The 21,061-nt window shown below is 43.1% G+C and overlaps 1 protein-coding gene across 5 annotated transcripts in view; it reads right to left on the minus strand.

The window, feature by feature from the left end:
* Window positions 1–13,920, minus strand: part of kdm8 (lysine (K)-specific demethylase 8) — a 31,324-nt gene extending 17,404 nt beyond the window's left edge. Inside the window, exons 1-3 of one of the 5 annotated variants that reach the window (XM_078418477.1) lie at window positions 13,791–13,863; window positions 11,966–12,041; window positions 10,129–10,240 (exon numbers count right to left, since the gene is read on the minus strand). The gene's annotated coding sequence lies outside the window, so the exon portion shown is untranslated. Of the gene's footprint in view, window positions 1–10,128; window positions 10,241–11,965; window positions 12,042–13,790 lie in introns of all 5 variants that reach the window. The other 4 variants (XM_078418480.1, XM_078418476.1, XM_078418475.1 and 1 more) reach the window with 4 other exon arrangements.
* Window positions 13,921–21,061: the final 7,141 nt, after the last annotated feature.

Here is a 21,061-nt window from a genome sequence, read left to right on the forward strand (position 1 = left end):
GCGTGCATGTTGAAGGAATCTGAATATCAGATTTAAGTACTCGTTTTTCCAGAGATGAATTGACTTTTTAAGTGACAGCATCTGTTTGTTTGTATTTCATTTGTAGCTAATTCATCCCAGGGTGGCTGTTTCTGGCTGTTCAGTGAATATTAACCAGCTGTCACAATTAGGCAAGGCAAATCCAATTAGCTCATGTGTAAAGGAGTTTCTGGACATTGCCTTGAAGTGATAAAATTAAAAAGTGCTGTCCATTTGCACTTTCTAAAATTGTAATAAATGAATTGTGTTGGTTAACGAAATAGAACATAGTGCAATTTGAAGTTTTTCGAGGGCTTCTGACAACCCTTCATCATTAAGCCAGAAAAAGGGCAAAGATTTACGAGGGTGTTGCCAGGACCTGAGGGCATGAGTCATATGGAGAGGTTGGGCAGGTTAGAACTTTATTTCTTGGAGCGCAGGAGGATGAAAAGGTGATCTTATAGAGGTGCATAAAATTATGAGGGGAATAGATAGGGTGAATGCACACAATCTTTTACCCAGAGTTGAGGAATCAAGAACCAGAGGATATAGGTTTAAGGTGAGAGGGGCAGGATTTAATAGCAACCTGAGGGGAAACTTTTTTCCACACAGAATGTGGTGGGTATATGGAACAGGCTGCCTGAGGAGTTGTGGAGGCAGGTACTATAAAAGTATTTAAATGCACTTGAACAGGTACATGGATAGGAAAGGTTCAGAGGGACATGGGCAAATAGGACTAGATTAGATGCGTCATCTTGGTCAACATGGGCACGTTGGGCCATAGGGCCATGTGTAGTAAGGAACTGCAGATGTTGGTTAATACTGAAGATAGACAAAATGCTGGAGTAACTCAGCAGGTCAGGCAGCTTCTCTGGAGAAAAGAAATGGGTGACGTTTCAGGTCTGAGACCTTCCTCCTGCTTCCATGCTGTGTGACTCAATTAGATGAGAGTTCAACGATCCGGACAGTAACAATCAACTCCACACCAGCTTCTCACTATCTGCCTGTTTTTGTCATTCTTTTCACTTCTTCTCATAAGGGCAGATCTGAGACATATGGGACATGTGCCAATAAAACATTCTTGACTCCCTTGCCTCTTGAGATAGCTATTCACCATCAGAACCACAGACAGTGATGGAGGGCTAGTTCTGGTAGTAAAATGAGGCTGTGATGAAGCATCTCAGGTCAAATCGTGTCATCTAGTAAACTCTCTTTAATCCCTATAGTGCCTTGTCCCCTGCCTGTAAACCATTAGCCAAACTTAGAAAGAATACATGAACAGGCAGTGGCTTCTTTATCTTGAGGAGAGAAAAAGGCCAAAGAATGATCTGTTAGACTCTAAGATTAGACAATCCTTTAGTTTGGCTTCTAGAGAATATGTTTACACTCTTTAGGGTGATAAAACCAGATCACAGTCATACATTACAGAAACAGGGCCTTTGGCGAACAAGTTCATGCCATCGAGTCCATAGATAAGAGGTCATTAGAAGATCTGATCAAGATGGTTAGGAGAATATTCCTTTATCCAGTGATAAGAAGATTGCTGCCACAGACATCGATACAAGAACTTTGAAAAGAACCCAGGAAAAAGGAAGGATGATGGAGCGAGGTGATGTGGGATGGGGGCTGTACATTCAACCCAAGGCAAAAATTTATATCCAGTCACATCTATCCACATTTTGCAAACCTCTTCTGCAAAACTTTGTGGAACTCTACATGAAATCTCCAGACACTCTCTTAATCACCCTGTTACTGAGGTCCACACCATTAGCCAGTCTTCTGCTAATTCAAACATTCCACGTGGGGGTGGGGCAAGAGCACTCTATATGGCAAAGGCCGTGTCACATGACAACGTCCATGTTGTGTGGCTGAAAGTGGGCACTCCGGAACAAACTGCACTTGTAGTCAAACTTTCCCAATAAACAACAACACTGACATTGTGCAAATTACAGATATGTCCTGTACATAAAAAGGACAAATTCAATCAAGCTAATGACCATTTATTAGCCTACTCTCAATCATTAACAGTGATGGAAGATGTTGATGACATTGTTATAAAATCAGCACCAACTCAATTGATGCCAGGGTCAAATCTAGGTGCCATAGCTGGTTCTTATTCTAGAGAATAAAGTTAGTTATTGGGTAACAAATTATGGAACCATACTTCTGGTACAAGGTTTAGATTATCAAGGGTAAAGACAAGAGTACTCTCGATTAAAAAATAATCGCCAGGTGTACAGCTTTATTGGGTTGTGAACTGAATTGACATGAATGAACAAGATTAAAAGACTGTATCTGAACAAGGGCTGCATTTGAAGTAGAGATAGCTCAGTGCAGTCCAGACACACTTCCTTCAATTGGACAGATAAACTAGCAAAATCAAAACTCTATGGGTGATGAAAGGATGGATTTATGAAGGGTAGTCAGCATGGCATTTTGCAAGGAAGTCACACTTTACAAACTTGATTGAGGTTTTTGAAGAGGTGACGAAGTTGATTGATAAGAACAGGGCAGTGGATGTTGTACACGCATTTGGCAAGGTCTCTCAATGCTTGAATGAATCAAAAGCTTGAGGCATGAGAATCCATGGTGACTTGGTAGGTTCAGTTCAAAATTGTCTTGGCCATAGAACACGGAGGGTAGTGCTGAAAGAGTGTTATTCTGACCACTGTACACACGCAGAAGTTTGATCGCGTATTCGGCGACATGCTGAATCTCCTCAAACTTCTGAGGAAGTAGAGGAGTTGGTAAACTTTCTTTGTAATTGTATCAATGTGCTAAACACAGGACAGATCATCAGAGATGTGAAGGAACCTAAACTTCGATCAGTGCTGGGACCTTAATTGGCTTTGTTGTGGAGCGCGAAGAAAGTTGTTAAAAGATACAGCAGGATATGGATCATTTGGAAATATGGGCAGAGAAATGGCAGGTGGAGTTTAATCTGGACAGATGTGATGTGTTTCATGTAGAGAAGCTAAATGCTGGAAGAAAGCATACAGTAAATATCAGGAGTCTTAGGGGCATTGATGTTCAAAGGGATCTTGCTGTGCAAATGTATGGCCGAAGCTTAAGGTCAGTGGCACAGAGGTAGGGTTGCTGCCTTACAGCGCCAGAGACCCTGGTTTGATCCTGACTACGTGCTCTGTCTGTACGGAACTTGTACGATCTCCCCGTGTCCATGTGGGTTTTCTCTGGGAGCTTTGGTTTCCTTCCACACTCCAAAGAAGTACAGGTTTGTAGGTTAAATTCTGTATCTGTACACTATGGACGGCTTGATTGTAATCAATGATAGTCTTTTTACTGTCCGGATAGCATGCAACAAAAAAAAACTTTTCATTGTAAATTAAACTAAACACATTGATAGGCATTGATAGCTGAAGGGCCTGTTCCTATGCATATTCTTCTGAAGTATGACAGCATCTGTTTCAATTAAAGTGGCTGGACACAATGTGAAGCAGAAATAGGGAAGGCAACAAGGATGTCAGGTTTCTAAATGATTCTGTTCCTCAAATAATGAAGGAACCCTCGCCTGCTTGCAGCAAGATGCTGGGCATTATTCAGGCAAAGGATATTAGTTGGCAAACATCATTCAATTGTGGGAAAATGACATAACAAGGTTCAAGGTGTAGGAAGACATAACAAGGTTCAACATATATCCACGGCATTTCCTACTATTGGGAGATCCAAGTCCTTAACCAGGAATGTGCTGTAAGGTTGGGGGCATTGGAAAAGAGATCACCATTGATTATGAATTTATTAGTTGCAGCCACACATGTGGCTATGAGTCATAGGCTGAATAAACCACTAGGTGAATAACCATCTTGTGAAGTGTTTCTGCTAGCTGCAAGGCAAAAATGAGGAATGCAATGGAATGCCCTCTACATACATGGATGAGCACAGCTCCAATGACACTACAGAACTTAAAAGACAACAGCATCCTGCATGATTGGTCTCCAAGCCACAACAGTGAACGTTCTAGCTCCAATACACAATGGATAGAGCATCTACAAAATGGTCTGCAACATCTCCAAACATGTGCGGGCTTGTAGGGTAATTGGCTTCAGTAAATTGTGCCTAGTTTGTAGGAAAGAACTAGTGTATGGGGTGATTGTTGGTCGGCATAGACGGTGGGCAGAAGGGCCTGTTTTCACGCTGTATCTCTAAACTAAACTCAGAGGCCACTTTAACGGGCACCTCCCACACCTACAAGCTCCACCAACTAGATGGATAATGACAGCAGAGATAATTAAACACAGTCAACAGCAGGATTCCCTTCAAGACCTACTGCCCAATTTGGCAGTATTATGCCACACTTTCTCTTGTCACTTGTCAAGACAGGCTGGAAATGAAGGGTCTATTTCCCATTAAAAGGTATTAATGGGTATTAATGGGCTGAAGGGTTAGAAGGGTGCTGAAGACAATTTTTCAAAGACTTGAAAAAAACTGCCTGTCTCAAAGGACAATGAAATCTTAGCCATCAATTTATTGAAGCAATATTTTGATGTGTAGCTGATGAGGCAAAGTTAACCAGGTTACACGTTCGCAATGGGGAGATCCTTTCAGCCCGAGGTGAGGCTGAATGGTCCCCTTCTTTCCATGGTGTACTCATTTCTTTACACAATTGCTGAAAATAAGCACTTTCCCCCCCCAAATAACATCTGTGCGGATACCATTTCTTTATGTCCAAATCGCTGTTGTAGTCCATGTAAAATCTCTAATTTTAATTGGCTTTGGATCTGCATGGTTGTACAATAGAAAACAATTGGCCGCCTCGCGTTCCGCATCACTGCCTACACTTAAAAATCACTTTGTCGGCTGTGAAGCTAATTAGGATGACCTGAAAACATTGCAAGGTTTTCTTTTCTTATAACTGAACATTTTGCCACGTTTACGTTTAAATTCGAGTTTTCTTAACTTTGTGTATAAACGTTTAGAGTTCCTAAGTTAGGAAAGAAAATATATTTCAAAATTGTGGTTCGGTCCCAGCCCTACAAGACTGCCAAGGGAAGATGCAGAAAAGATTAGCCACATTACCCGTGTGGTCAGGGACTTCAGTTATGTGGAGACTGGAAAAATTACTATACTATCATCAAAATCATGCAAGGTTTAAATAGCGTAAATGATGACAGAAAGGTCTGTAGCGGTAAATGTAAGTAGGGTTAGATGAGATGGGGAACATTTCTTTTGAAAAACTAATTAATTTGCTAATATAGTGCTACTGAAGTTTGCATTAAGCTGGGAGGGATGGAAGGGGTATGGATGGAGGGAGGCAAGAGGAGAGAGGTCACTCCAGCATTTTGACTTTTTTTGTAAACCAGCATCTGCAGTTCATTGCCACTTCATAGGATCACAGAATGGTTACAGCACCGTCACCTATATAAGCTTTATTTAAAAGAAATGTTTCGCTGCTTTATTTCAAATAAATATCCAACTCCTTTTAAATATCGGCGCAGATTCGGTGGGCCGAAGGACCTGTTTCCACGCTGTATTTCTAAAAAAAGAACTACTACGTGGAGTAAAGATCATAAATTTAATGATGATATATTATCGTAGTTTATTCTTTTTTGATTCAACATTGCCTTGCCATTATATCAGTTCAACAATGCTATAAAGCAAATGTGCAGAGTATCACAAAATGGACGGTTGTGCATTCATCTCCTTTGCCTTAGGTTGTCAGAGGTGAGGCTCAATAACTCTGGCCAGCGTTCAGAGACAGGAGAGATGAGAGATGAGAGGCTCAGTGGAGAAGGAACCTGTTTCCACTGGTGGTAGAATCTAGGACTAGAGGTCATAGCCTCAGAATTAAAGGAGGTGAGGAGGAACGTCTTTAGTCAGAGGGTAGTTCATTTGTGGAACTCATTGCCACAGAGGGCTATGGAGGCCAAGTCAATGGATATTTTTAAAGCAGTGTTAGACAAATTCTTGATTAGAACCGGTGTCAAGGGTTATGGGGAGAAGGCAGGAAAATGGGATAAGGTGGCAGAGATCAGCCTTGATTGAATGGCCAAGTAAACTCAATGGGCTGAATGGCCTAATTCTCCTATAACGTGAGCTATCCCCATGTTGGCACAGGGAGAACATGCAAACTCCACTGTCAACACTGAAGGTCTAGATTGAACCTGGATTGCTGGAGCTGTAAGGCAGCAGGTCTACCAACAGCAAGACTAATCACATCAACCCTCTCTTTTGTTTCATCAAAACATCTGCAGCGTTAATTAGCCACCATTTGCCTTTAACAACTCCATGCTGGCATTCTCTATTCACTGGTATTCAAGTAACAGCTAATTCTGGCCTGTTTATTGTTTCTAGGATTTTCCCTACCACTGAGATTAGTCATCGATGTGCAATTACCACCCCTATTTTGGAGAAGCAAATGTATGGAAATTTGGTCATTTAGAAAGTTGCAGCTTTAATTTCCCTGTTCTCCTTCCTCATGGCAACGTATCTGGCTTACAGTTCAAACGTCTCCATTAATGAGCATTCAGAGTTCAGTAACAGTTCTGTCTGCTAAGCAATGACCGATTTGCTACGGTCCCCAAGTGCCTGAAGTCGGCTATCATAGTTCCGGTGCCGAAAAAAACAAAGATCTCCAACCTGAACGACTACCGCCCGGTTGCCCTAGCCGATAGTCATGAAGTGCTTTGAGAGGCTGGTCCTCTCACACATCAAATCCAGCATCCCTGACTCACTGGACCCACATCAATTTGCATACAGGGCAAATAGATCCACAGAGGACGCCATCTCTCTGGCTCTTCACACTGTCCTGACTCACCTAGAGAGACAGGGCACGTACGTGAGGATGCTATTCATAGACTATAGCTCCGCCTTCAACACGGTCATCCCCACCAAGCTCATCACCAAATTCCACCAGCTAGGCCTCAGCTCGTCATTATGTGACTGGATCCTGGACTTCCTGCTGGAACGACCGCAGGCAGTGAGAATGGGCCCGCACCTGTCCTCCACCATCACCCTGAGTACCGGCACACCACAGGGCTGTGTTCTGAGCCCCATGCTCTACTCCCTCTTCACACACGACTGTGTTCCTGCATTCGACACCAACACCATTGTCAAGTTTGCAGACGACACAACGGTGATCGGGCTTATCACCAACGGGGATGAAACAAACTATAGAGCGGAGGTGCAGAACCTGGCGGACTGGTGCTCGGATAACAACCTGTCCCTAAATACCACCAAGACCAAGGAGCCGATCATCAACTTCCGTAGGTCACATAACGGGGAATATGCCCCGATCTCTATCAACGGGGACAGTGTGGAGAGAGTGTCCAGCTTCAAGTTTCTGGGCACTCACATTTAGGAGGACCTAACATGGTCCAATAACACTGCTGCGCTGGTCAAGAAGGCACAACAAAGACTGTTCTACTTAAGAACACTGAAAAAGTCTGGTCTACCCCAACAGCTGCTGACGACCTTCTACCGCTGCACCATAGAGAGCATCCTAACGCATGGCATCCCTGTGTGGTACCTCAGCTGCACGGAGGCAGAAAGGAAAGCTCTACAGCGGGTAGTCCATAGAGCTCAGAGGGCCATCGGAACACAGCTACCAGACTTGGAGGGCATCTACAACACACGATGCCTCAGAAAAGCCACCAGCATCCACAAAGACTCTTCACACCCATGCAACAGTCTGTTCGAACTCCTTCCATCGGGCAGATGATACAAGGCCTTCTACGCCCGCACCTCCAGACTCAGGAACAGCTTCATCCCCAGGGCCATAGCTGCTATGAACCGGTCCTGCTGAGCCGGATGGCCACAACGCATAGATCAACTTGCACTTTACCCTGTCTAAAAACTGTTACAACTGTTTCGTTTCGTTGGGTTGCTGTTAATTACTTAAATTATTGCATCGTATGGGAGGCGCATTCCCAATCTCGTTGTACCCCTGGGTACAATGACAATAAAGATATATTGTATTGTATTGTATTTATCTAGGCTAGTTCTGTTGTCTTCACATGGAAACTGGTTGCTCTCCAACTGACTACTTTTATCTTGGAGCGACTTATATCATCTCCCAGAGATATTCTAAACCATATGATAAAATGACTGCTGTTTCCAAGATGTTTCTTCAATGATACTTTCTCCACTCGATCTGGGCCAGCAATAAAGCCTTTCGTGTTGGGCCAAAGATTTACTGATTAATAGTTCTTATGAGCATGGAAACATATTTAGATTTTTTTTTGATTTAGAGATACAGCGCGGAAACAGGCCCTTCGGCCCACCGAGTCCGCACCGCCCAGCGATCCCCGCACATTAACACTATCCTACACACACTAGGGACAATTTTTACATTTACCCAGTCAATTAACCTACATACCTGTACTTCTTTGGAGTGTGGGAGGAAACTGAAGATCTCGGAGAAAACGCACGTAGGTCACGGAGAGAACGTACAAACTCCGTACAGACGGCGACCGTAGTCAGGATCGAACCCGAGTCTCCGGCGCTGCATTCGCTGTAAGGCAGCAACTCTACCGCTGCGCCACCGTGCCGCCCTCCCTGGTCTTTGTTCCTTATATTATTGCTGCTATTATGTTATACCTCTATTTGGATAAATTAAGCTCTTGTACACACTACTGTGACTTTTTCCTATGCTGCAGAACATGCAACATCTTCTTTTGCAATTTTGAGTGCTCAAACACTCACTCATATGTGACAAAGCAGCAATTTACTTGCACTTTTAAGGGTGACCTGAGCTTTCAATTGCCTATCGCTGTAATTCTCCAACCCACTACCGCTCTGACCTCCCTCTCCTTGGCATCCTACACTGATCCAATGAGGTGTGAAGTAAGCTCAAGGAATAGTATTTCATCATCCATCTAGGCAGGTTGTAACCCTTGGGATTTCAGATCACTAGCCTTTCCCGTTTGTGTCGAAACTGTAACATTAGTCATAGAGTCTTTTGGCATAGAGAAGGGCTCTTCAGCCCATCATTTTCATGCTGACCTTTTTGCCCATCTACAATACTCCCAATTGCCCACATTTGGACCCTGTATGTCTTGCCTATTTAAGCGCTTGTCTCAATGTTACAAATATATCCCATTCCACTAATCTTCTGGCAGCACATTCCAAACATCAACTACTTTCTGCGTTAAACTTTCCCCTCAGACCTCTTTAAAACTCCTTCTGCACACCTTAAACCCAACCCCCACTAATTTCTAATATCCCACTAATGGAAAAAAGAATCAAGAGTGTTTAATTGTCATATGTAGTTACGGTTGTGCCCTGTGGTTCAAGAGCCTGATGGTTGACAGGAAGAAGCTGTTCTTGAACCTTGGAAAGACCTTGATTATCTACCCTATCCATGTCATTCATAATCTTATAAACTTCTAGCAGGTCTACCTTCAGCCTCCTTGGCTCAAGGGAAAACAAATCCTGCTTATCTAATCTTTCTCCATAACTAAAATCCTCCATTGTAGGCTCTTATATTCCATGGCCCATCCTATGAAGGCAAGCATGCCATGTGCCATTTGCACCACCCTGTCAACCCGTGTTGCCACTTTCAGGGGAACCACGGACTTGGACCCCTCCGTTTGTCAACCTACTGCAATGCTGTTTCAGTATCTTGTATTATGATTAAACATGGTACTGAAGCCAGGTGACTCTTTGCATGCTGGCCCCAGAAGGGGGATCTGCTATCATTCATTGCAATCGCTCCACTCTTTTAATCTTTACTTCATTTGCAGCATTTCTCACACTAACTATGCTCCCATCTACCCCATTGGAGACCTTCGAACTATCTTTACCAGACTTTATATTGCATTAAACGACATACCCTTTATCCCCGTATCTGTACACTGTGGAACGCTTGCTTGTACTCATGTGTAGTCTTTTTGCTGAGTGGATAGCATGCAACTAAAAGCTTTTCACTGTACCTCGGTACGTGTGACAGTAATAAACTAAACTTCAGTGCAAACTGTATATATCCTACCTCGAGTCCCCAAAGAATATTACCTTGCACTGGTAGGAATAAAAATCCATTAACCAATGTTCCACCCACTTTTCCTCTGATCTGTATCCTGCTGCAGCCTAGACAACCTTCCTCATTATCTACAACACTGCCAATTTTCAAGAGATCAGCAAATTTATTTATCGTACCTCCTACATTCACGTCACAAACATCAAAGGTCCTGGCACTGATCCCTGGGGTACACTGTTCGTCACAGGCTTCCAATCAGAAAAGCGTCCTTCCGTCATCACCCTCTGCGTTCTGTCAAAAAGTCAGTTTTGGATCCAATTAGCCAGCTCTCTAACTCAGATTTTCTCCCTCCACAGGAACTGCCTGTCCTGCTGGGCATTTCCAGCATTCCCTTTTATTTCTGACATCCAGTACTACAATATTCCGTATTTCACAATTCCAGCATGGCTTTTTCTCTCTCTACTTCCATCTCCTCCAGTCAGATCAACTGCAATTAACAAGCCTCACTATCCCCTCTCAGCTGGCAATATTGCCATTTAGTTTCTCTATTTCCATCCTATCACAAACATTCACTTTGCTCTCTCCAGCCCTGCTCTTTCTCTGCAAGTTAAAAATTTACGAACTTTTTCTTGCTCTGCTGAAAAGTCATCGAACTGAAGCGTTAACTTTTATGGGCACCAGGAACTGCAGATGCTGGTTCACGAAAGAACTCAGAGTGCTTTTAACTTTTATAGCTCACTCCCAATGCCCAAAACGATCATGAGTAACTCCCCTCTTGAACTGCTGCCGTCCTTCAAGTACTCTCACATTGCTGTTGAGTAGGGAGTTCCAGGATTGAGCCCAGCAACAATGAAGGATCAGCAATGTATTTCCATATCAGGGTGATGTGTAACTTTGGATGGAACCTATTAATGGTGGTGGTGTTTCCACTTGCCTGCTGCTCGCCTACTTGGTGGTAAAGGTCAAGGTTTTGGAAATGCCAGAGTACTATAGACAATAACTGCAGTGCACTTTGTAGACTGTATATAACCTATCGCAGTCAAGATACCAATTGTGGACGGAAGTTAATGTTTAGGGTTGCTGATGGGGTGCCAATCAAATGGATATGATTTAAGGATGAGGGATCAGGAGGAATTACTTTGCTCAGAGAGTTATGAATGGGTTCTGTAAAATCAGTCATTATCAATTTTAATTTTGAGAAAAATTTATTTTGAAATCCATGCAATTTAAGGATCACGTCATCAATGATCTGGCCATGCCTTCTTCTCACTGTTATCTTCGGGTAGAAGCCTGACGTCCCACACCACCAGGTTCAGGAACAGCCACTCTCCTACAACTATCACGTTCTTGAACTGACCTGCACAATCCTACTGCTATCTTGGTAATGGAATACTGGGAGCCACCTCTTGCACAGCCATGGACTTGTTTATTTTAAATTGGGTTTTGCACGTGTCTTGTTTTTGATTGCAGTCTTTTTCTTTTTATTATCTTGTAGAATTTGTGTAATTCTTGCATAACTTGTCTGACTCGATGTGCTTGTGACGCTGCTGCAAATAAATATTTACATTGCAAAGTCCAAAGTCAAAGAGTCACATGGCCTACCTCTACTTCTGGTTCCTTGCTCCTGATGGAGTTTGGGTCCAGGGCACCACAATGGACATGTAGAATGTGTCAGAAGGGACCCTAGGTGTCTAGAAACCAACTCTAACAATCAAAAGGATTGTGGTTGACCTTCTACCTTATGCTATTAAGTCCTCTAACATCAGAAAGTTGTCCATCTTAGTTTTGAACGCAATCAATAACTGAACCTCCATAGCCCACTAGAGTGGAGAATTTACCATATTCAGAGTCCCGAGGTTTCCCCTTAACTCACACCTAAATGGCCGACAGAGTATTTTGAAGGTATGACCATACTTTCAGATTTTTATAACAACGAAAAAATCCTCATATTAATCTACCCCATGGACAAAATGGTGCAAGTGAAGGGGATTACTGAACCAAACAGGGATACTACACCTGGTCAGGAACATGTGAAGTATCTGGAGGCAGAACCCCATGAAGATGGACACGTCGACTGACCAATCATGAAAATCTGGGGAAGGAGAGGAAGAACCCTACAGTGAAGGTAACGCCAGTTGACCAATCAAGAGAATTTGAACACACAATGGATAGTGTGGGAAGGAACAGCAGATGCTAGTTCATACCGAAGATAGACAAAAAAATTGGAGTACTGTGAGCAGATTTGGGCCCCATATCTGAGGAAGGATGTGCTGGCTCTGGAAAGGGTCCAGAGGAGGTTTACAAGAATGATTCCAGGAATGAGAGGGTTAGGAAAAAAACTGCAGATGCTGGTTTAAATCGAAGGTAGACACAAAATGTTGGTCTGTTTTTACAAAATGTTAAATGGTCAGCTCGACATAGATTACCACATCTACACCAAACCTATCAGGAATAGACGAGGGCATTCGATTCAACTTGAGATACCAGCTATCAAGACATATGTGTATAGCAATTCATTCTTCCCTCGCACAATTAAAGCATGGAATAGTCTTCACCAGACGCAACTAAATTTAAGGCAGCTCTTCTCCAAGAAGCCCTTCTTGCTTAATTCCATTTGGAATATTTTGGAGGACCAAGCACCAAGTAACTCAGCGGGTCAGGCAGCATCTCAGAAGAGAAGGAATGGGTGACGTTTCAGGTCACCTATACATCAGGAGGTGTAGATCGAGAGCAAGCAAGATTATGTGGGACCCCTGCCACCCCAGCAACGGACTGTTCCAGATGCTACGGTCAGGCAAGCGCCTCCGCTGTCACGCTGTGAAAATGGAGAGGATGAGACGGGAGTTTCTTCCCACGGGCGATCAGGACTGTTAACTTTTATAACTCCAGGGACTAAATTTTGTCTTCTCTGTATTAACTTTATTTATATGCTGTAACTGTAATTCTTTTTTTGTGCACAATCCGCAGGCATTGCCACTTTCATTTCACTGCACATCGTGTATGTGCATGTGACAAATAAACTTGACTTGAGGACACTGTCACTGCACTGAGTAGCTCCTTCAGTGACAGACTCCTTCACCCCAAGTGCATGAAGGAGAGATATAGGTCCTTCCTTCCCGCTGCTGTGGGACTGCACAACCAACACTGCTTCCAGCAGATGAGACAACAATAACAACTAAGAACATACATAAAACTGATGACAATTTATGTATCTGTTATTTATAATGAATGATCTCTTGCTATCCACTTTGCTGCTGTAACACTGTAAATTTCCCCAGTGTGGGACGAATAAAGGAATATATTATTATTATTGTCATCTGAAGGCAGAACCCTGCCAGGATGGACATGTCAGTTGACCAATCCTGAGCATAAGGCAGAAACCTGTTGGGTCTGAAGAAGGTTCTCGACCTGATTCGTCACCCATCCCTTCTCTCCAGAGACGTTGCCTGTCCCACTGAGTTACTACAACATTTTGTGTCTATCTTCGGTGCAAACCAGCATCTGTAGTTCCTTCCTACGCGAATGAATAGGTCAGTTGACCAACCATGGGAATCTGAAGGCAGAACCGTATGATGATGGACAGGTTAGTTGATCAATCGTGGTGTAGAACCTTGTGAACATGTCAGTTGCCTCACAAGAGACAGGGAATCGTTAAGAGGAGCCAGGAGGCAAAGTTATGAACATTCTGTGAATGTGTTTTAGCATGAATTGGTAACTAACTCCAACTGGGGGCAAGAAAACGAGAAAAAAATAACTCCACGATTTTTTAAACATATATAATAATAAACATTCAAAAATGCACACAGATAACAATGACAATTCCGTTTGATGCAATTCTGACCTCTGGGCCCTGCCTTCCTGCCCATCGCCTCCTACCTCCTGGCATCATAAACGCCATTTTGTGCCTTTCCCCCTCATCCGCGCCACCAGCGGAGCGCACAACTTCTAATGACGCACATCGTCTGTGTGCACAGGTTCTGCTGTCGCAGCATCTTGTACGTCATGGAACTCATGACGCGACCGCCGGGTCGGAATATGCGCAAGCGCGTTGCGCAACACTTTTGGTCCTGGGCAAAATGTCAACAGATGGTGCCCAGGGAATGAGTTGCTGAGTATGATTTTTGTGATTCTGCTTCAGATTTGTTACATCTGCAGTTTTTATTCATTCCCATTTAATTGCTATTCATTGTCAAGGTGGGTTCCGCAAAGTTAGAAAAGCGGAAATAAAACAGCAGATATGACAAATCTGAAATAAAATCTGAAGTCTGTTGGTAGCATTCAGCAGGTCAGGCAGCATCTGTGGAGAGAAAAACTGAGTTGCAAACCTGAAACATAGCCTGTTTATTACCCTCCACAGATGCTGTCTGAACCGTTGCGTTCCTCCAGCAGATTATATTTTGCTCGAGAATCTGAGTTAATGTTTCATGTTGATGACCTGTCAGAACTGGAGGGTCACATTAAAAGGGAGAATGTGGTGAGAATAAAGGGAATATCTAGAATAGGATGAAGCTACAAAGAATCCCAGAGTTTGGTGCCAATTGCCTCTTTAATTATTCATCCACTTTGTTGGAATGGAGTAAGCTCCCATTGTCGTCCCTGGAATGTTTGAGAAACACTATCTCATCATTTGTCTGCGCCAATGTTCTTCATGACGAAAGCAAATGAGCCATCAGTGGCTCCCCGCAATCTGAGGTGCTGCTCTTTGGAGGCAAGGCAAGAGAATGGCCATTCACAGAGGGGGACCCGGTGTGTTGGTTGAAGGCAGAAGAGGGAGGGGGAGTCAGAGAGCTGGGTTGGGTGGAAAGGAAGAAAGAGCCAGACGGCTGATGCTGCAAAGTAGGTGGGGGTTGCATTTTGTGTCTATCTTTGGTGTAAACCAGCATCTACAGTCCCTTCTGACACAATGAGTTCAGCCATTGCTGGTGAAAGTTTTTCAAGCTTGTGTCAGAACTGGGAAGTTCAGTTATCAGAGGAGGGTATGCTACTGATCCTTGAGATGAGAAGGGCAGGAAGGGGGACAGAACTGGCATTTTGAGCTGATCACCTTTCATCGTGGGATGTTAGCCGTGTTTCTCTCCATAGGTACTGCCTTTTCTACTCAGAATTTCTGCCATTTGCCATTCATTGGCTTTCAATTCCTGGGCAACTGTGATGTTACACAGCTTTTCCGTCAATGATTCAAGGATTCAATGTTGCTTTATTGTCACATACAGCATGCTCCGGTTTCCCCCCACATACCAAAGATGTGTGGGTTTGTAGGTTAATTGTCCTCTGTAAAAAATGCCCCAGTGTGTAGGGAGTGGATGAGAAAGTATAATAAAATAGAACTAGCGTGGACAGATGATCGATTGTTGGCGTGGACCCGTTGGGCGAAAGGCCCATTTCCATGCTGTATCTCTAAACTAAACTAATCCAAGATACATAGTATTTCCAACATTTTTTAGTTATACCACAAAGTGCTGGAGGAAATCAGCAGGTCAGGCAGCATCAAGGGAGGGAATACAGAGGCAACATATCGGGCCCCAATTCTTTGGTCCAAAACATCACTTGTCCATTCCCTCCACAGATGATGCCTGACCCATTGATATCCTCGAGCACTATGTGTTTTATTCAAGATTCCAGCATCTGCAGTTTCTTGTGTCTCCATTTACTGGTTATACCTTGGGTTCTACAGCCTACTCAAAAGCGGCATCAAATACACTGTCGGAAAGATGCAGCACATTGCAAGTGGTAACAACGGAAGCAAAAAGCATCAGTTAGCCCTTCGGGAAGACCTTTGCAAGTGGTATGTGGTTAGTGATCCCAAAGTTCGAGCTTCCCCTCTCAATAGATGATCAAACCTACTTGTTCAGTCCTTCTAATTTAAAATTAAAATTTTCAACATTTGCCTTTTGGAATTGTCAACCTACACATGTTGTAAGAAAAACAAACAGATCCCAACTGACAATGAATGGTCTTCCGACTATAGAGCACACAAAGAGTGTCGTCATTGTGGATTTGAGGTAGTTCCCCGTGTAGCGAGAAGTTGGGGTTTAATGGACTCAACCACACAGGTCATGCTCATTGCACTGTCAAGTGTCCTCTTTCCTACTGTTGCAGGGGAAAGAATAGTGAGGGCTGATAACTAGTAACTAGGGATGTGGATTGTGCTAATGTGGCGACAGCGAAACGCAGACAAAGCCTAAAAGTAGAGACATGGAACGCAGCAGTGACAACACCCAAGTTTCAGGAACTTTGTCGATTATGTTATAGTGTGCACCCACCAATGTAACAGAAAATTGGATCTACTGTCAACTGTTAGACTTCTGGATAATCATTTTATTCTGTAATCAAGACCTAGTTTGTTTCCTAATTATGTCTTTCTGTAACCTCCATTCTGTAATCCAGAGCTAGTTTTACTGTTAATCAAGTTTCTGTGTAATCTTGTCAGCTGAGAATGTAAAAGCTGCACCAAAGTTGCGCTCAGGAGATCAGCTTTGACTGGTCTCCCGGTGCACACAAGTTTTAATAAATTGACCATTACTTCAAACACCAACTCTGCCTGGCCTTTCCATTTGCCCCTACACCTACTCACCAATAACTAGTCTAATCACTATGACACCAGCCTGCAGCTATCTGATGCAGGGTTGGTAAAATCCCGATTCCTCCAGCTAAATATTCGCAAAGCCAAAATTATTGACTCAATCCCTCACTACAAGCACTATTTTTGATGCAATCTCCTTGCATCATAATCTTGCTACGATATTTAATACCTTCATAAAGACCAATTAAATTTACTTATCTAACATGTTCTTCTGAAACTCTCATTCGTGCTAATGGTGTCTTCAGCCTTGATTGTTGCAATTATCCTTGATCAATGCTACTTCCTCAATAGACTTCATCATATTCAACACTGCTAACACTCTGAAATTGTACACATAGTTCTGCTCCTATCACCTCTGTACTCAATGGCCAACATTAAATCTTCAACATTGAGTTTAAAGCTGTTATCCTTGACTAAACCCAGCCTCTTTCTACAATTTGTTATAACTATAGTATCCAATCTGCACCCCACGCCTCACCACCACCAAACAACCCATTCCTTTCAGTTCTGTACATCTTTGTCCTCCAGCAACTTGCTGTTTTATTTATTTTTAATTGGAATTAAAGATACAGCTCGGAAACGGGCCCTTCAACTCACCGAATCCTCGCCGATCACCAATCACCCACTCATACTAGTTCGATGTTATCCCACATTTTCATTTACTTCCTACACAATAGGGGTAATTTACAGAGGCCAATTAACCTACAAATCCACACGTCCTTGGAATGTGGGCGGAAACCAGAAGCATCTGGAGGAAACCCACGCGGTCACAGGAAGAACGTGCAAACTCGACACAGACAGTACCTGAGGTCAGGATTGAACCAGGGTCACTGGCACTGTGAGACAGTGGCTCTACCAGCTGAGCCACAGTGCTGCCTTTTATCTGACCTCTCCACTCCTTTTAAAGCCTTCTTAAAACATACCTTTTCAGCCATTCTCTCTTAATATCCACCTTCCAGTTTGAAATCCATTTTGACAAGGTTCCATAAGTTGTCTTCGTAATATTTATGTGAAATAAATTCAAATTGTTGATATAAAACTAAACCAAGCATACATTATTTTTATGTACACACAAATATTCTCAGGGTCTATGGATCCCTTGAACTGCTATGAGGTTATGTTAGGTTAGATATACAGCGTGGAAACAGGCCCTTCGGCCCACCGACTCCAGGCTGACCAGCAATCACCTGGACACTAGTTCTCTCCAATACCCTCGGGACCATCTACAGAGGCCAATTAACCTACAAACCTGCACGTCTTTGGAATGTGGGAGGAAACCGGAACACTGGGAGAAAACCTACACGGTCGCAGGGGGAACCTAAAAACTCCATACAACTGCACCCATAGCCAGGATCGAACCTGTGTCTCTGGCGTTATAAGGCAGCAATTCTACCGCTGCACCAATGTTCCTCAGCTATTGTGATCTCAAAATCTAAAATTGTCTCTCAATTTCAAACACTTATTTTCTTTTCTCACCAGTAATAAACGAAGGAAGATGTCAAGGGACAGCGTCCATGGTACCTCTCTAGAAAACCCGTCAACTCTATTAGACTAGTGCTAATCACTTCTGTATTTTGGTCCTAGCGACTTGTCCAGGTGCCAACCTTGCCTCAGGTAAACCTCTGAGAAGAAAAGTTGGAGCTGTTTAAATCTGCCAAAAACTTCAGATGGTTCTCCTGCACTCTCCCAGCGTGAACAGAAATTAGCAGTGGCTGCATTTCAAAAGCAGACTAGTGATTGTGAAGCATTGTATTTTATGGTGACATATAACTGGAAGGTTTCCTGCCATAGTTGCCAGAGCTGGAATTAGAAACCCAGGATTCTTGCATTAACTTAAACAACTTGGTGAAAATCAGTGTCGTTGAGGTGTAAGAGCTGAAAGTTGCCAGTTTGTTGTACAATTGTGCAGTTCTTTGAAAAGGGAGGGAGGGCTAAACCGAGTAAATTACAGGACCTGAAGAAGGGTCTCGAAACGTCATCCATTCGTTCTCTCCAGAGATGCTGCCTGTCCCGCTGAGTTACTCCAGCTTTTTGTGCCTATCTTCATCTTAAATTACAGGACAATTGATTTAGCCTTTGAGGTGGACAAGCTACAATGATCCGCTATCTGCTTTCTGAGAGACAACAGCTTCAGGCTCCTGGCTGAACACATCTCTGGTGATAGGAAAAAAACTACAGATGCTGGTTATAATCGAAGTTAGACACAAACTGCTGGAGTAACTCAGCGCAACAGGCAGCATCTCTGGAAAGAAGGGAATGGGTGACGTTTCGGGTCGAGACCCTTCTTCAGACTGAGTAACTCCAGCAGGTTGTGCTTACCTTCTGATGATCGTTGCCTGGGCCCAGCACATTGATATAATCATAAAGAAAGCTCACCAGCACCTCCACTTCCTCAGAAGATGGAGGATATTCGACATGTCGCTGAATACTCTATCGAACATCTACAGGTATATGGTGGAAAGCATACTGGTTACATCACAAGATAGACACAAAATGCTGGAGTAACTCAGCGGCGACAGGCAGCATCTCTGAAGAGAAGGAATGGGTGCCGTTTCGGGTCGAGAACCTTCTTCAGACTAGTCTACAGCCTGGTGATCGGACATTCAACCATTTTAATGACATAGGAGGCCGCAGAAAGTGGTAGACGTTGCCCAATCCATCACGGGTAATGACCTCCCACCTCTTGAAGGGTCTTGTTGCTCCCACTGCCTTCCAGCGTCCCTGCTCCCGTGCTCCCTTACACACCTCGGGCCCCGGTTCTTATGCCTCATTTTAACTCACCTGGTTCTTTCCCAGTCCTTCCTTTAACCTTACCCATTTCACTGGAAAACTGTGGCTGGTACAGAACTGTAGCAAAAGTCATTGCACGCAGTACATGCAATTCTTAAAACTACATCAGCAAATCAATATATATTACATTACGTTCCTTTTAAATGAAATTAAAAGACCATTTCAATAACAATTGCCTACGTGTATTAAATTATTCAGTGTATAAACATACAAGTGAATTTATACAAGTGCATGTACCATATAATAATTAATTGATGATTCACTAAAGCAGTTATATATATACTAACTAAATATCTATTAATTTTCTATCCCACTGAATTATGAACTCTATACTATAAATTTAAGTTAGCATCTCTGCATTTTTTGGTCCTCGTACTGATAATATCAACGGTTCACCTCTCCAAAAGTTTCAGATATATCTACTCACATAATTATGCTATAGTTGATATCTTGACCACCCATAACCTTAATAGGCTTTGCTGCATCCATTTTAAAACATTAATTGTAACCCCAAACTTATCTCAGACCATGCATCTGTTGACATCTGCAATAGTTGCAATTATACTTATTTCCTATATATATTCCCAAGAACCCTAAACCCATTATTAACATTTTCAAATGTAAGTCATTATTAAATCTCCCATTCCTCCTACTTTTCTCACGTCTTGGGCACTGGACATTTTTGGTTCTGCACCGACCCTTTTGGAGTTGAAAGTCGTTCTCTTTGACTTTGCCTTTCTGGATTATTTCCAATTCCTTCATTCCAGCCAGAAGGGGGTTTCTGCCTTAATTGGCAGACTTTGGACGTAAATAGGTCGAGGTTTAGTGTAATGTCAGTCATGAGATCGTTAGAATTCTTGAACTGCCTCTGCATTGCAACGCAATCCTCCCTGAAGGAACCCGGTGGAATCTGATCATGATTCAGCCATGAATAATGGAGATCTCCTGGACACCAAGCTCTTTTCCTACATCTAACCCACAGCAGCAGTGCTACAGCCCACTCTGCTGAACTTCTCACCTTCCTCCTTAGCTGTGGGTTCTTGTTATTCTAACATCCAGTGAATTGACTATCTTATACAGGGCGGCACGGTGGCGCAGCGGTAGTGTTGCTGCCGTACAGCGCCAGAGAAGGCGTGGGCGGAAGAGCCCGTTTCTGCTCAGCATCTCTAAAGTCCAAAGTCTAAAGTAAAGAATAAAGTAACCCGGCTCCTAGGAAATAGGGAATGTCAAAAAGGTCTGATGAAATAGTTGTGGTAGGAGTTAGCATGGACTCATTGGGCTGAATAGCCTCCTGTATTGAAATTAGCAAAAAAAAAAACTTTCATGGGCTGGAACAAAAATAGCCAACTCTGGGTTTCAAAAACTGAGCTTAATTTTTTTTAATATACTGAAAGTTCCAATCTTTACTAATATTATTAACTTAAACTACGGTCCACTTCTGGAAATATCACTGTGTTATTTCACCAGATTCTAACTCAACGCCACTCAGCATTTTTGCAATCATTTAATGCCACTATTGTCTCACACATTGCCCCATCTCAGGCTCATCTCCTCCCATGGAAGCCTCATGCTAATGCAGTGCTTGCTCTTTAACTCAGGCTTTACACCTTTCTTCAGATGGGCCGTCAACTAACTCCATCTAAAATGGTATCAGTGCTTTGCCACCCATGCCTTGGTTGCGTCGCTCTATAACATGGAGGCAGCCATTCGTCCTGTTTTTCCACCACGTTATACCTTTG

This window comes from Rhinoraja longicauda, chromosome 21 (genome assembly GCF_053455715.1).
Source record: "Rhinoraja longicauda isolate Sanriku21f chromosome 21, sRhiLon1.1, whole genome shotgun sequence".
Lineage (NCBI taxonomy): Eukaryota > Metazoa > Chordata > Chondrichthyes > Rajiformes > Arhynchobatidae > Rhinoraja > Rhinoraja longicauda.